We start from the raw sequence: 15,996 nt of genomic DNA, 5'->3' as shown, positions 1-15,996 counted from the left end.
GTCGGATGAAACCCTTATCTACCAATTCTTGCAACTGTTCTTTCAACTCCTTCAACTCGGCAGGTGCCATCCTGTAGGGAGGAATAGAGATGGGTCTGGTTCTGGGCATTACTTCAATTTCAAACTCTATTTTCCTAGCAGGCGGTAAACCTGGTAACTCTTCTGGGAAAACTTCGAGAAAAACTCTGACTACTGGCACTGAAGCTGGTTCCCTAACCTGACCATTAACCTCTCTGACATGAGCAAGAAACCCCTGACAACCCCTCCTAAGCAATCTATGAGCCTGTAGGGCAGATATCAAACCTCTAAGCATCCCTATCTTGTCTCCTCTGAAGACGACCTCCGATCCATCTTGTTCTCTGAACCTAACTACCTTGTCTCTGCAGTCCAAGGTAGCACCATGTGTAATACTCGGCTAGACTCTGGTATCAGAATTCCTACAGTCCGGTGGAATCTCAGATGTCGGAAACCTCTAGAAAGGTAAAATCATGTTTTCATAAAATGTTTTAATGTGTTTATGATTTTAAGTAAGAAAGAAATTGAGTTTTGAATTAAAAAGACCATGGAGACATTTCCAGGTTCGGCCGCCGAACATGGGATAGTTTAGGGGGGCAAGTTAGGCTTCCGAAAGTGGCTCAGGTTCGGCCGCCGAACTTGCATGAGTTTTGGAGGCACTTTAGGCTGCCGAAAGGTGGTCTGGCCAGCCCCTATAAGAGGGCTCCATGGCCGAAACGGGCGAGTTTTCTCCCCATTTTCGGCCAACGGTGAGTCCATGCTCTCCCATGGTTGATTTTTGATGTTTTCCTCCAATCTTTCGAGTTTTAACAAGTTTTATCTTGGTTTGAAGATATTTGAGCAAAAAGAGCAAGTTTTGAAGCTTGGAGACCCAAAGAGTTAGATCTCTCCCATCTCCGAGTTAGATCTCTCCCATCTCTGAGTTAGATCGCCTCTCCTCTCGATCTTCAAGAGGTAAGAGTAGATCTTTAGCTCATTCTATGTTTTAAACAAGTTTTATGAAAGTTATGGGGTAGAAATGCATGTTTAGGTTATTATTTGAGTTTGTGGGTTAATGTTGAGTTTTTGAGCAATGTGGGTTGTTTATGTATGTTTGATGTGTTGTAGTTGGGGTTTAGGACAGTTTGAAGCCCCTAGGAGCTTATGTATGTATGTATGCATGTTGTGGAAGTGTTGTGTTTGAGTTGAATGGTTTGGGAGGCAAATGTGCATGTAGGAGGCTGAGTTCTGCCCTTTGGAAGAACTCAGGTTCGGCAGCCGAAGGGACTTTCGGCCGCCGAACCTGCCTGTGGAGGCAAGCCTTTGGCTGCCGAACCCTGCCCCCGAAAGTGGACTTTCGGCTCTGGAAGGGAGTTTCGGCCACCGAAGGTGCCGCCGAATATGCATGAGTTTCATCTCTGGAAGGAACCTTCGGCAGCCGAAAGTGCCGCCGAAGGTGCATGACTTTCGTCTCTGGAGGGACTTTCGTCTTTGGAGGGACTTTCGTCTCTAGAGGGACTTTCGGCCGCCGAACCTGCCGCCGAACCTGCCCTGTTCAGCCTTCCTTTGCATGATTTCTATGATTGTTTTAAGGTGTTTTAGGGGGTTTTTGGGGAGTATTTTAGAGTCATGTTCATGTATGTTTGGTCCCTCATTTGAGTCCACCTGTGTAGGTTCGGACCCGAGGAACCAGGGACCCCAGCAGTGAGTTAGCTGCTTCAGTGTCTTGTCAGAGCTAGCCAGAGGTGAGTAGAATGAATCTTTATGCTTCAAAGATAAATAAATTTTGAGCATGTTCATGCATCATAAATGCCATGTGATATGTATTAGGTTGTTTGCATTAGAACCCACGAATATGTTGCATTGCATATCTTGATGTTGATGTGGATGGATGTTGGATGACCCATTAGTCCTCAGTATGATGAGATATGATATGATATGATATGGAAGTCCAGGTGTGGCCTGCACTACGCCCCTGGCACAATGTAAGAGAAAGTCTGGGTGTGGCCTGCACTACGCCCCTGGCACAATTAGATATGTATGATATGTTATGTGTAAGAGAATGACCAGGTGTGGCCTGCACTATGCCCCTGGCATGATTGGATTATGTAGAGGACTACTGGTGACAAGTCCATCCTTGATGTGATTTGTTTGTGATGTGATGCATTCCATTATAGCATATGTTTTAAATGTTTTATTTTTCTGCTTACTGGGCTCTAGTAGCTCACCCCATTTCCCTAATCCCCCAGGTATGCAGGTACGAGATAGGTCAGGAGGTCAAGAAGAGTAAAGTTATGTTTATATAATAGTTAGATGTGGACATGATGAATTGTAAAGTATTGAATAGTCATGTAATAATGATATTGAGGATTAGAATTGTGCTTGACCCTATGTGTATGGTTATTCCCTTTGATACATGATCTATAAAATGTTATATGATGTTCATGTTTAACCAAGCTTAATGTATGTTATGATACCCCTTTGGAGCATTTGATGAGGGCTCCAGTGTGTGGTTTATGTTTATGGTTGTGTGCATGCACATGTTAAGCTTGGTAAAGGAAAGAAAAAAGTTTACAATTTTATGTGTATGTTTGATCATGTATTGGAATTAACAGGTATACAGGTTATATGTTAGGCTTGCTACGGGTCCCGGCGGCCTTATGCCGATCTGGATCCTAGCGCCGGTAGCGGTCCGGTTTTCGGTTCGTTACAGATTGGTATCAGAGCCCTAGGTTCATATGGTCAGACCTAGAGTGTCGGGCTCATAGATGTTATAGAAGGTCAAGCACAATAGGAAAATCATGTCCACTAGGATAGGATGTAGAGTCCTATCTTGAATGATGATGTGAAATGCCATGATTTTATGCATGTGCATTGATGATATGCTATGTATGTGATGTATGTGATGCGGGTTCATGTGCTTCCACATGAACCATTTGATGCTAATGTTTTACGTGATGTGTGCTGTTTTTCAGTAAGCAAGATGAGAGGAACTCGTCGATCTGCACGATTGACTGGAGTACCGCCTCAGGACGAGGGCACGGATGCCCGTCCTCCTGCATTGCCTAGGGCAATGTCCTGCAAGTCAAGCAGGGAAAGAACGTCAAGGGACCCTAGAAGCTCTTTTGATGTGAGCAGAAGAGGAACAGTGCAAGGTGGAATGTCAGAAGATGTGGGAGATGGTATGGATGTGGATCAGAGGAGGGATGGCAGTTTTGGAGTGAGTATGTCTGAAGAGGGCATGGGAGAGTATCAATGAGGCACTCAGGCCTCGGGATTTGTTCAGCCACCCCAGTACCCACCCTTTTCACAGAATCCCAGGTATTCGATGGGAGGTACATTGGATTACCCCAGCTTTAACCCTTATCACTCTCACATGCCATACCCACCTTTCTACCAACCATACCGACAGTACCCTATGTACCCACCCCCATCTTTCTACCCAGGTACAGCCAGGGGCGGAGGGAGGGTACGGCAAGGGGGGGCACGTGCCGTAGCGGCGTTGCTCAAAAGTCCCCTCCCTTGCTCTCGTTTCCATGGGGTATTTCCATGGAAACGAAACCGTTCGATCTATTTCGCATTCTCCAACCCACCACTTCCTTCTCCAGGCTGGTCCGCGACTCAAACCTATGCAGCAAGTGCACGCCCACATAATCGTATCGGGCTCTGGTCGCAGCCGATCCCTTCTCACAAAGCTTCTCAATCTAGCTTGCGCCGCTGGCTCCATTGGCTACACACATCGAATCTTTCTCACTGTTACAAAACCTGACTCATTCTTATTCAATTCCCTTATCAAATCCACATCCAAATTTCACTTTTCTATTTATTCCCTTTACTTGTACAGTTGTATGCTCCTTTGTAATATCTCGCCATCAAATTATACATTCACGTCTGTAATAAAATCCTGTGCTGACATGTCGTTTCTGAAACTTGGTAAAATCATTCATGGCCACGTCTTGGTTAATGGGTTTGGCTTGGATGTTTATGTGCAGGCTGCTTTGGTCGCTTTTTATGGGAAGTCTGGTGATTTGGGCAATGCGAGGAAGGTGTTTGATAAAATGCCGTTCAGAAGTATTGTGGCGTGGAATTCAATGATTTCAGGATACGAGCAAAATGGGTACGGGAAAAATGCAATTTCGTTGTTTAAGAAAATGAGGGAAGCAGGTATAGAGCCGAATTCTACCACTTTTGTGAGTTTATTATCAGCTTGTGCTCAATTGGGGGCACTAGGCATGGGATGTTGGGTGCACGAGTACATCGCTAGGCATGGTTTGAATTTGAATGTCGTGCTTGGTACTTCATTAATTAACGTGTAACGAGGTGTGGTGATGTAGGGAAAGCAAGGGAAGTTTTTGATTCAATGAATGAAAGAAATGTTGTTGCTTGGACAGCAATGATTTCAGGATATGGAATGAATTGTTTTGCTCACCAAGCTGTTGAGTTGTTTGATGAAATGAAGGTGCCGCAGCGGTGGAGACCGGTGGTGCCGCAGCGGTGCAGCCGGTGGTGCCCTACCAAAGGGAAGCTCCTGGCTCCGCCACTGGGTACAGCAAACCCTAACCCAGGGGATGCTGCACCTCCTCCACCACCAACAGAACCAGAAACCCAGATACCTAAGCCTAGCTCATCTGGAGGGAGCAAGGTCAAGATGACCGATTACATGAAGCTGGGTGCTCCCCAGTATGAAACAGGTGATGACCCGTTTGAGTACCTTGGGGGGTCAAGATGATTATAGATGAGATAGGAGCTGATGATAGTAGAGCCATTCAGATGGCTGGGTTCACACTGAAATGTAAGAAGGCCCGAGAGTGGTTTAAAAACTATGTGAGCCCAAGATTGGATAGCCTATCATGGGAAGAGTTTGCTAATGAGTTTACTGGATGGGCTTTCCCTGATAGCTCAAGGGAGCTGAAAATGATCGAGTTTGAACAGTTAAGGCAGACGGAGGAAATGAGTGTAAATGAGTACACAGACAGGTTTTTGGAGCTGTTGCCATTTGCTGGGCAGAATCTTGACACAGACCAAAAGAAGTCAAGGAGGTATATCATGAAGCTTCATTCCAGGTATTCCTCCTTGATCCAGTCAGCAGAAAGGGAGAGTTTCCATGCCATAGTGGATATGGCCCGGAGGATGGAGGCTAGTGCAATAATCGAGGGAAGAATTAAGCAGTCTGTGGCACAGCCTTCTGGTTCCAAGACCCCAGGTGGGGGAAAGTTGGATCCCTCTTCCTTGAGTTCAGCAGCTTCAAGCAGTAAGAAGTGGGACAGAGGCTCCAGGAAGTCCAAGAAGAACAAGTTCTGGAACAAGATCAAGTCAGGTCTGGGATTAGGGAGTGGCTTGAGCTCAAGTGCAGATAATGCAGTATGCATGAAGTGTGGGAAGCCGCACAAGGGAGTATGTCGGTTTGGGATGACAGCCTGCTTCAGATGTGGGCAGGAGGGACACATGGCATAGGAGTGTCCTAGAGCAGCTTTTGTGGCATAGTCCCAGCAGACAGCTTCTGGTAGTGTGGCTCAGCCAGTAGCTCCAGCCGCGACTCAGGCTAGTGGCAGAGGTCGAGGGAGAGGGGCAGCCTCTTCTTCAGCGGGTTTCAGGGGTGAAGGTCAATCAGCTCCAGCACGGATCTTCACGATGACTCAGTAGGAGGCGAACACATCTAATACCGTGGTGTTAGGTAATCTCATCATTGGTTGTTCAGATGTTTATGCCTTAATGGACCCTGGTGCATCTCATTCTTTCATTGCTCCGAGGGCCGTCAAGAGGTTGAGTTTGATGGTCTCTGGGTTAGAGTGTCCCCTATGGGTCAGTGGACCCAAGTGTGACCCGTCAGTGGCAGAGTCAGTCTGCCTGTGTAGTCCAGTTTTTGTTGAGGGGAGATGCCTTTCAGCGGAACTTCTAGATTTGACAGATTTTGATGTCATTCTAGGGATGGATTGGCTATCTACCCATGGTGCTACCTTGGACTGCAGAGACAAGGTAGTCAAGTTCAGAGGTCAGGATGGGTCAGAGGTTGTCTTCAGAGGAGACCGGAGGGGTACACCTAGAGGTTTGATATCAACCCTACAGGCTTGTAGGTTGCTCAGGAGGGGTTGTCAGGGTTTTCTAGCTCATGTGAGAGAGCTGGATAGTCATGTTATAAAGCCCGTGTAACAGCCCGGAAACCGGACGCTACCGGTGCTAGGATCCGGATCGGCTTAAGGCCGCCGAGACCCGTAGCAAGCCTAACATACATCCTGTCACCTGGTCAAATCCCATACATGAACAAAACATTAACATAAAACTTAAACATCGGATGCATATACCAAGCTTGACCTGTATGCGACATAACTGGAAACATAAAGGATCCCCTACTAGAGCCCTCTTCAATTGCCCTAGCTGGGTAAACATAACATACATCAAGCACGGATCGCATCCAATGAGCCAAAATCTAACCTGTGCATGCATCCAAACCATAAACATAAAACCTCCACTAGAGTCCTTATCAAATACTCTAGCGTGGTAATCATCACATGCCACAAGTTTGGTTCAAACACAACTCATCACTAAAACATTACATACATCATGTACTAAAAAGGGACTAACCAAGTCTTAGGGCCAAGCACAACACTAATCCATAAACATAACTCTACTTTACGTTACATTACATCACATTATCTTACAACGCATTATCTCAATTTACTTTACATGTCCACACTAAAACACTAATCTATTACATAAGCATAACTTTACCTTTGACGTCTTCCTGGACTACCTCTGACCTGCAAACTTGGGGTTAGGGAGAGGGGTGAGCTAAAAAGCCCAGTGAGCAGAACATGGAAAACAATAGTAAATCATATGCTATCATGGAATGCGTCACAGCACAAACATTTCACATCACGGATGGACATGACCACCAAAACTCCCTCTGTCTGTAACATATCATGGTGCCCGGCCCTTCGGGCTCCTCAGGACTTCATTATGCCCGGCCCTCGGTGGGGCTCCTCAGGACTTCATTATGCCCGGCCCTCGGTGGGGCTCCTCAGGACTTCATTATGCATATCATATCTAGGGCTATTGGGGTCGCCTTGGTCCATCCATATCAACAGCAATTTATGCAATGCAACATATTCATGATTTCTAATGCAAGCAACCTACTACATATACATGGTAGTCATGATGCGTGAAACATGCTAAAACATTTGAGTTAATTCTACTCACCTCTGGCAGATGCTGGACTGACTCTGCAACAGCTAACACTGATGGCCTCCTCGGTCCCTCGGGTCCGATCCTACACAGGTGGATTCGAATGAGGTGCCAAACACACTCTAAACAACTCATAAACAACTCCCCAAAAACCCCCTAAAACATCCTCAAAACATGCATAGAAAACAACCAAGAAAGGGCTGGACAGGGCACTTTCAGCGGCACTTTCGGCAGCTGAAGGTCCCTTCCAGAGCCGAAAGCCATGCAGGTTCAGGGGCACTTTCGGCGGCCGAAAGTCCTTCCAGAGCCGAAAGTCTGGCACCTTTGGTGGCAGGTTCGGCGGCCGAAGCCTCTCATAGATCCGAAAGTCCTGGCCTTCGGGGGCACGTTAGGCGGCCAAAGCTGCCTTCCATGCAGGTTTCGGCGGTCGAACATACCTTCGGCGGCCGAACCTGGTCCCCTCTGAACAATAGGTCCGAATCTGTCACAAGCAAAACCAACCTCCAAACCACCCAAAACCTCACATGCTCTCACCCAAACATGCAAACACACTCCCTCATGCATAAACTAGCCTAAACCTCCAACATAACATCACATAAACATACAATGAGCATAAAATCCACATAAACCTTAACATGCATATCTACCCATACACAAGTATTAAAACTTCCTTAAACTTACTTAAAACTTCATTAAACTCAAAGGGCAGCAAGGATCTACACTTACCTCTTGAAGATTGAGGGTTGGCGCGATCCCTAACTTAGAGATGGGAGGAAACTAACTCCTTGGGTCTCCATGCTCCCAAAACTTGATTTAAGCTTTAAAACTCTTCAAAACCACAATATAACTCATAAAAACCTTGGAAGATTTAAGAAAAGTCATGAAATGAACCAAAGGAGGCAAGAACTCACCTGAGCTCGAGAATGGAGAGAAAACTCGCCCATTTTCAGTCTGAGGGCCTTTTATAGGTGGCCGGTCAACTACCTTCGGCGGCCTAAGTTGCTCCCGCAACTCCACCACCTTCGGCAGCCTAACGTGCCTCCTAAACTATCCCATGTTCGGCGGCCGAAATTGAGGTTCGGCGGCCGAACCTGGGTCCTTCCTCCTTGGCCTATTCTTTTCAAAACTCATTTCTTTTTCATTTAAAACCATAAAATCACATGAAAACATTTTAGAAACACATTTTACCCTTCTAGAAGACTCTGGCATCTTCAAAATTCCAGATTCCAATGGGGATTCCGCCGGAAGGTAGGGATTCCGATGCCGGAATCTAGCCGGGTATTACAGCCCGCCTCAGTGCCCGTGGTCAAAGATTTTTTAGATGTCTTCCCAGATGAGCTGCCAGGTTTACCACCTGCTAGGGAGATAGAGTTTGAAATAGAGTTGATGCCTAGAACCAGACCGATCTTTATCCCTCCCTACAAGATGGCACCAGCGGAATTGAAGGAGCTTAAGGAGCAGTTGCAAGAGCTGGTAGATAAGGGCTTCATCCGACCGAGTACCTCACCTTGGGGTGCTCCAGTGCTATTTGTGAAAAAGAAAGATGGATCCCTTAAGCTTTGTATCGACTACAGGCAGTTGAACAAGGTCACTACCAAGAATAAGTACCCGTTGCCGAGGATCGACGATCTATTCGACCAGCTAGCAGGAGCATGTTGTTTCTCCAAGATAGATCTGAGATCCGGGTACCATCAGCTGAGGATAAGAGAAGAGGATGTGCCGAAGACAGCATTTATGACCAGATATGGGCACTATGAGTTCCTTGTAATGCCGTTCAGGTTAACCAATGCCCCTGCAGCATTCATGGATCTCATGAACAGAGTGTTCAGCCAATACCTGGATCACTTTGTTATTGTCTTCATAGATGATATCTTAGTATATTCCAGGAACGCAGAGGAGCATGCCCATCATCTGAGGTTAGTCCTGCAGACCTTAAGGGAACATGGCTTGTATGCCAAGTTCTTCAAGTGTGAGTTCTGGCTGAGGAGCATTTCATTCTTGGGGCATGTTGTGTCAGAAAATGGAATAGAAGTGGACCCTAAGAAGGTGGAAGCCGTAGCTAACTGGCCTAGACCCACCACAGTGACAGAGATTAAGAGCTTCTTGGATTTGGCAGGTTACTACAGGAGGTTCGTTCAGGACTTCTCTAAGATTGCAGCTCCTATGACCAGAATGACTAAAAAGAACCAGAGGTTTGTGTGGACTGACCAGTGTGAAGAGAGCTTTGAAGAGCTAAAGAAGAGGTTGACGTCGGCACCGGTGTTAGCTCTGCCAATTAGTGATGAAGACTTCACAGTGTATTGTGATGCATCCCGTGTGGGACTGGGTTGTGTGCTGATGCAGAATGAAAGGGTGATTGCTTATGCTTCTAGGCAGGTGAAAAAGCACGAGTTGAATTACCCTACACATGACCTAGAAATGGCAGTGGTGATCTTTGCACTTAAGATGTGGAGGCATTACCTTTATGGGTAAAATGTGAGATCTTCACAGATCATAAAAGCTTGCAGTACATCTTGAGTCAGAGAGAATTGAATCTGAGGCAGAGAAGATGGGTAGAACTGCTTAGTGACTATGATTGCAAAATTCAGTACCATCCGGGTAAGGCGAATGTTGTGGCAGACGCCTTAAGCCGGAAATCACTTGGCAGTTTGTCCCATATTTCAGCAGAGAGGAGACCAGTGGTGAGGCAGTTCTTCGAGCTCATTAATGAAGGTCTACAGTTGGAGTTGTCTGGTATAGGTGCTTTGATTGCCTAGATGAGAATGGCACCCGTGTTTCTGGAACAAGTGGCTCAGAAACAGCACGAGGACCCAGAGTTAGTGAAGATTGCCAGGACTGTTCAGTCAGGCAAGAACGAAGAGTTCAGATTTGACAGTAAGGGGATCCTCCGCTATGGGAGCAGATTGTGTGTACCAGATGACGTAGGGCTAAAGGGAGACATTATGAGAGAGGCTCATAATGCCAGATACAATGTTCACCCTGGAGCCACCAAAATGTATCAGGATTTGAAGAGAGTGTATTGGTGGCCAGCTATGAAAAGAGAAGTGGCACAGTTTGTGTCAGCCTGCGAAGTGTGTCAGAGGGTGAAGCTGGAACATCAGAAGCTGGCTGAAATGCTCAACCCACTACCTATTCCAGAGTGGAAATGGGAGAATATAGCTATGGACTTCGTGGTGGGGTTACCGGCAACGTCCAACAGATTGGACTACATATGGGTGATTGTGGATAGACTGACCAAATCTGCTCACTTCATCCCTGTCAGGAGTGGCTATTCTGTGGACAAATTGGCGCAGGTGTATGTTGATGAGGTAGTCAAGTTGCATGGGGTTCCTGTTTCAATAGTGTCTGATAGAGGACCCCAGTTCACCTCCAGATTTTGGCGGAGTCTGTAGAATGCTATGGGTACCAGGTTGGATTTTAGCACCGCTTTCTATCCACAAACGGATGGACAATCAGAGAGGACCATCCAGACTATAGAAGATATGCTCAGAATGTGTGTGCTGGATTTTGGCGGTTCTTGGAGGCAGCATCTACCTTTGGTGGAGTTTGCCTACAATAACAGCCATCATGCTAGCATAGGGATGGCTCCATATGAAGCTTTGTATGGAAGGAAGTGCAGGTCGCCTATTTGTTGGGAAGAAGTAGGAGAAAGGGCCTTGGCAGGGCTTGAGCTAGTAGAGATCACCAGCAGAGTGGTGCCCATAATCAGAGAAAGGATCAAGACTGCTGTAAGTAGGCAAAAGAGTTATGCATATATCCGCAGAAGGCAAGTAGAGTTTCAGGAGGGGGATTTGGTATTGCTCAAGGTGTCTCCAATGAAAGGGGTGATTCGGTTCAGGAAGAAAGGTAAGCTAGCTCCGCGGTACATCGGACCCTTTGAAATCTTGCAAAACATCGAGAATGTAGCGTATAAGCTGGATTTACCTGCTTCAATGGAGAGAATCCATCAGGTTTTCCATGTTTCCATGTTAAGAAAGTTCGTGTCAGATCCGAGCAAGGTTCTTAGTGAGCCTGATGTGGAGATCCAAGAAGATCTCACCTATGTTGAGCAGCCGGTACGGATCCTAGACACCCAGATCAAAAAGCTAAGAAACAAGGAAATCCCGATTGTGAAAGTCCTTTGGAATCACCACAACATCGAAGAGTGTACCTAGGAGACACGGGAGTCCATGCTCCAGCAATATCCTCATCTCTTCTAAGGTGAGTTTTATGTGCTTTGTATGTATGTTCATGTTTTAGACTTTGCTTGTGTTGTTTGGTGAACATTCGGGGACGAATGTTCTTAAGGAGGGGAGAATGTAATACCCGGCTAGACTCCAGTATCGGAATTCCTACCGTCCGGTGGAATCTCGGATGTCGAAAACCTCTAGAAGGGTAAAATCATGTTTTCATAAAATGTTTTAATGTGTTTATGATTTTAAGTAAGAAAGAAATTGAGTTTTGAATGAAAAAGACCATGGAGACATTTCCAGGTTCGGCCGCCAAACCTCAAGTTCGGCCGCAGAACATGGGATAGTTTAGGGGAGCAAGTTAGGCTTCCGAAAGAGGCTCAGGTTCGGCCGCCGAACCCCATGTTCGGCCGCCGAACTTGCATGAGTTTTGGAGGCACTTTAGGCTGCCGAAAGGTGGTCTGGCCAGCCCCTATAAGAGGGCTCCATGGCCGAAACGGGCGAGTTTTCTCCCCATTTTCGGCCAACGGTGAGTCCATGCTCTCCCATGGTTGATTTTTGATGTTTGCCTCCAATCTTTCGAGTTTTAACAAGTTTTATCTTGGTTTGAAGATATTTGTGCAAAAAGAGCAAGTTTTGAAGCTTGGAGACCCAAAGAGTTAGATCTCTCCCATCTCCGAGTTAGATCGCCTCTCCTTTCGATCTTCAAGAGGTAAGAGTAGATCTTTAGCTCATTTTATGTTTTAAACAAGTTTTATGAAAGTTATGGGGTAGAAATGCATGTTTAGGTTATTATTTGAGTTTGTGGGTTAATGTTGAGTTTTTGAGCAATGTGGGTTTTTTATGTATGTTTGATGTGTTGTAGTTGGGATTTAGGATAGTTTGAAGCCCCTAGGAGCTTATGTATGTATGTATGCATGTTGTGGAAGTGTTGTGTTTGAGTTGAATGGTTTGGGAGGCAAATGTGCATGTAGGAAGCTGAGTTCTGCCCTTTGGAAGAACTCAGGTTCGGCAGCCGAAGGGACTTTCGGCCACCGAACCTGCCTGTGGAGGCAAGCCTTTGGCTGCCGAACCCTGTCCCCGAAAGTGGACTTTCGGCTCTGGAAGGGAGTTTCGGCCGCCGAAAGTGCCGCCGAATATGCATGAGTTTCGTCTCTGGAAGGAACCTTCGGCCGCTGAAAGTGCCGCCGAAGGTGCATGACTTTCGTCTCTAGAGGGACTTTCGGCCGCCGAACCTGCCGCCGAAAGTGCCCTGTTAAGCCTTCCTTTGCATGATTTCTATGATTGTTTTAAGGTGTTTTAGGGGGTTTTTGGGGAGTATTTTAGAGTCATGTTCATGTATGTTTGGTCCCTCATTTGAGTCCACCTGTGTAGGTTCGGACCCGAGGAACCGGGGACCCCAGCAGTGAGTTAGCTGCTTCAGTGTCTTGTTAGAGTTAGCCAGAGGTGAGTAGAATGAATCTTTATGCTTCAAAGATAAATAAATTTTAAGCATGTTCATGCATCATAAATGTCATGTGATATGTATTAGGTTGTTTGCATTAGAACCCACAAATATGTTGCATTGCATATCTTGATGTTGATGTGGATGGATGTTGGATGACCCATTAGTCCTCAGTATGATGAGATATGATATGATATGATATGGAAGTCCAGGTGTGGCCTGCACTACGCCCCTGGCACAATGTAAGAGAAAGTCCGGGTGTGGCCTGCACTACGCCCCGGCACAATTGGATATGTATGATATGTTATGTGTAAGAGAAAGACCAGGTGTGGCCTGCACTACGCCCCAGCACAATTGGATTATGTAGAGGACTATTGGTGATAAGTCCATCCTTGATGTGATTTGTCTGTGATGTGATGCATTCCATTATAGCATATGTTTTAAATGTTTTATTATTCTGCTCACTGGGCTCTAGTAGCTCACCCCATTTCCCTAATCCCCCAGGTATGCAGGTACGGGATAGGCCAGGAGGTCAAGAAGAGTAAAGTTATGTTTATGTAATAGTTAGATGTGGACATGATGAATTGTAAAGTATTGAATAGTCATGTAATAATGATATTGAGGATTAGAATTGTGCTTGACCCTATGTGTATGGTTATCCCCTTTGATACATGATCTATAAAATGTTTTATGATGTTCATGTTTAACCAAGCTTAATGTATGTTATGATACCCCATTGGAGCATTTGATGAGGGCTCCAGTGTGTGGTTTATGTTTATGGTTGTGTGCATGCACAGGTTAAGCTTGGTAAAGGAAAGAAAAAAGTTTATAGTTTTATGTGTATGTTTGATCATGTATGAGAATTAACAGGTATACAGGTTGTATGTTAGGCTTGCTACGGGTCCCAGCGGCCTTATGCCGATCTGGATCCTAGCGCCGGTAGCGGTCCAGTTTTCGGGTCGTTACACCATGAGTAGAGAGCCAATCCATCCCTAGAATGACGTCAAAATCAGTCAAATCTAGAACCACAAGGTCAGCTGGAAGGCACCTATCCTCAACAAAGAGTGGACTGAACCGGCAAACTGACTCTACCACAGATGGATCACACTTGGGCCCACTAACCCAAAAAGGACACTCTAGCCTAGAAGCTATCAAACCCAAACTGTCTACGACTCTCGGAGAAATAAAAGAATCAGAGGCACCAGGGTCCATAAGAACATACACATCAGAACACCCAATAGTGAGTTTACCTGACACCACCGTGTTTGATGTGTTAGCCTCCTGCTGTGTCATGGTGAAGATCAGTGCTGGAGCTGAAGGACCTTCCTCTTGGGAACCTGCTGAAAAAGAGGTTGTCCCTCTCCCTCTACCTCGCCTTCTACCCTGAGATGTGGCTAAAGCTGCTGGCTGAGCCACGCTGCCAGAAGCTGTTTGCTGGGACTGTGCTATCATGGCTGCATTGGGACACTCATGTGCCATGTGCCCCTCCTGTCCACATCTGAAACAGGCTGTAGTTCCAAAATGGCAAAGCCCTTTGTGCGGCTTACCGCACCTCACACATCCCAAGCTATCTGAACCAGAGCTTGAACCACTTCCCATTCCCAGACCAGACTTCAATATGCTCTAGAACTTGTTCTTATTTGGCTTCCTAGTGGATTTACTCCACTTTTTACTTCCTGTGGCGGTTGCACTCAGAGAGGAGGGGTCAAATTTTCCTGGACTTGGGATTTTGGAACCTAAGGACTGTGCCACCTATTGCTTTACTATCCCCTGTATGATGGCACTAGCCTCCATTTTCCTGGCTGCATCCACAATAGTGTGGAAGCTCTCTCTCTCTCTGCTGCTAAAATCAAGGAGGAGTACCTAGAGTGGAGTCTCACGGTATACCTCCTAGCCTTCTTCTGGTCAGTGTCATAAGCTTGACTGTAACGACCCGAAAATCCGGACCGCTACCGGCGCTAGGATCCAGATCGGCATAAGGCCGCCGGGAACCGTAGCAAGCCTGACATAACCTGTAATCCTGCTTAATCTCATACATGATCAACAGTACTCATAAACCTGTAAACATTTTCATATAACAACCAAGCTCAACCTGTACATAAACATAAACATAACATAAACCTCCACTGGAGCCCTCATCAAAAGCTCCAATGGGGTATCTCATCATACATAAGCTTGGTTGAAACATAACCTCATATCTCATATCATAAAGACCATGTACATACAAGTGGGATTAACAATCTGTATTGGTCAAGCACAACTCTATCCTCAATATTCAAATTACATAACATAACTTAAAACTCTTTTACATTACATCATAATACAATTTTCATGTCCACAATCTAACTATTGCATAACATCACTTCATACTCTGGCTAACCTCCTGGTCTACCCTGTACCTGCACATCTGGGGTTAGGGGAGAGGGGTGAGCTATAAAGCCCAGTGAGCAGAATAGAGAAAACATATTTTAAATAGTTCATGCTTCCATGAAATGCAACACATCACAAACATATCACGTAAGGATGGTATTGTCACCTATAGTCCTCAACATAGTCCAATCGTGCCAGGGGCGTAGAATGGGCCTCACTGGTCTTTCTCTTACATACATAACATAACATAACGTTCCAATATGCCAGGGGCGTAGAATGGGCCTCACTGGTCTTTCTCTTAACATAGTCCAGGGGCGTAGAATGGGCCTCACTGGCAATCCATACCGTATCATCATCATATCATACCATAGGAGGACTAGAGGATCATTCAATAGCCAATCCGCATCCACATCATATTATGCAATGCAACATATTCGTGAATACTAATGTAACAACCTAAAATATATCATGGCATATATGATGCATGAACATGCTCCAAAAAGTTATATTTCATTTATTTAAAAACTTAAGGTTCATTCCACTCACCTCTTGGCTGAAGCTCTACAGACTCTGAAGCAGCTATCTCACTGCTGAGGTCCTCGGCTCCTCGGGTCCGAACCTACACGGGTGGACTCCAATGAGGGACCAATCATACATAAACATAACTCTAATAAACTCCCCAAAAACCCCCTAAAACATCAGGAAAACATCACATAGAAATATGCATGAAATGGCTGAACAGGGCACTTTCGGCGGCACCTTCGGCGGCCGAAAGTCCTGGACAGATCCGAAAGTCGGGCACTTTTGGCGGCACCTTCGGCGGCCGAAAGTCCCAGA

At 45.9% G+C, this 15,996-nt stretch overlaps 1 pseudogene; it reads left to right on the top strand.

Moving 5' to 3' along the window:
- Positions 1-3,452: 3,452 nt before the first annotated feature.
- LOC110605477 lies at positions 3,453-4,531 on the top strand (annotated as a pseudogene).
- The last annotated feature ends 11,465 nt before the right edge of the window (positions 4,532-15,996 follow it).

The sequence above is a fragment of the Manihot esculenta genome, chromosome 17, assembly GCF_001659605.2.
Source record: "Manihot esculenta cultivar AM560-2 chromosome 17, M.esculenta_v8, whole genome shotgun sequence".
NCBI lineage: Eukaryota > Viridiplantae > Streptophyta > Magnoliopsida > Malpighiales > Euphorbiaceae > Manihot > Manihot esculenta.
The sequence above is the reverse complement of the archived record's forward strand: the minus strand, read 5'-3'. Positions and strand labels throughout refer to the sequence as shown.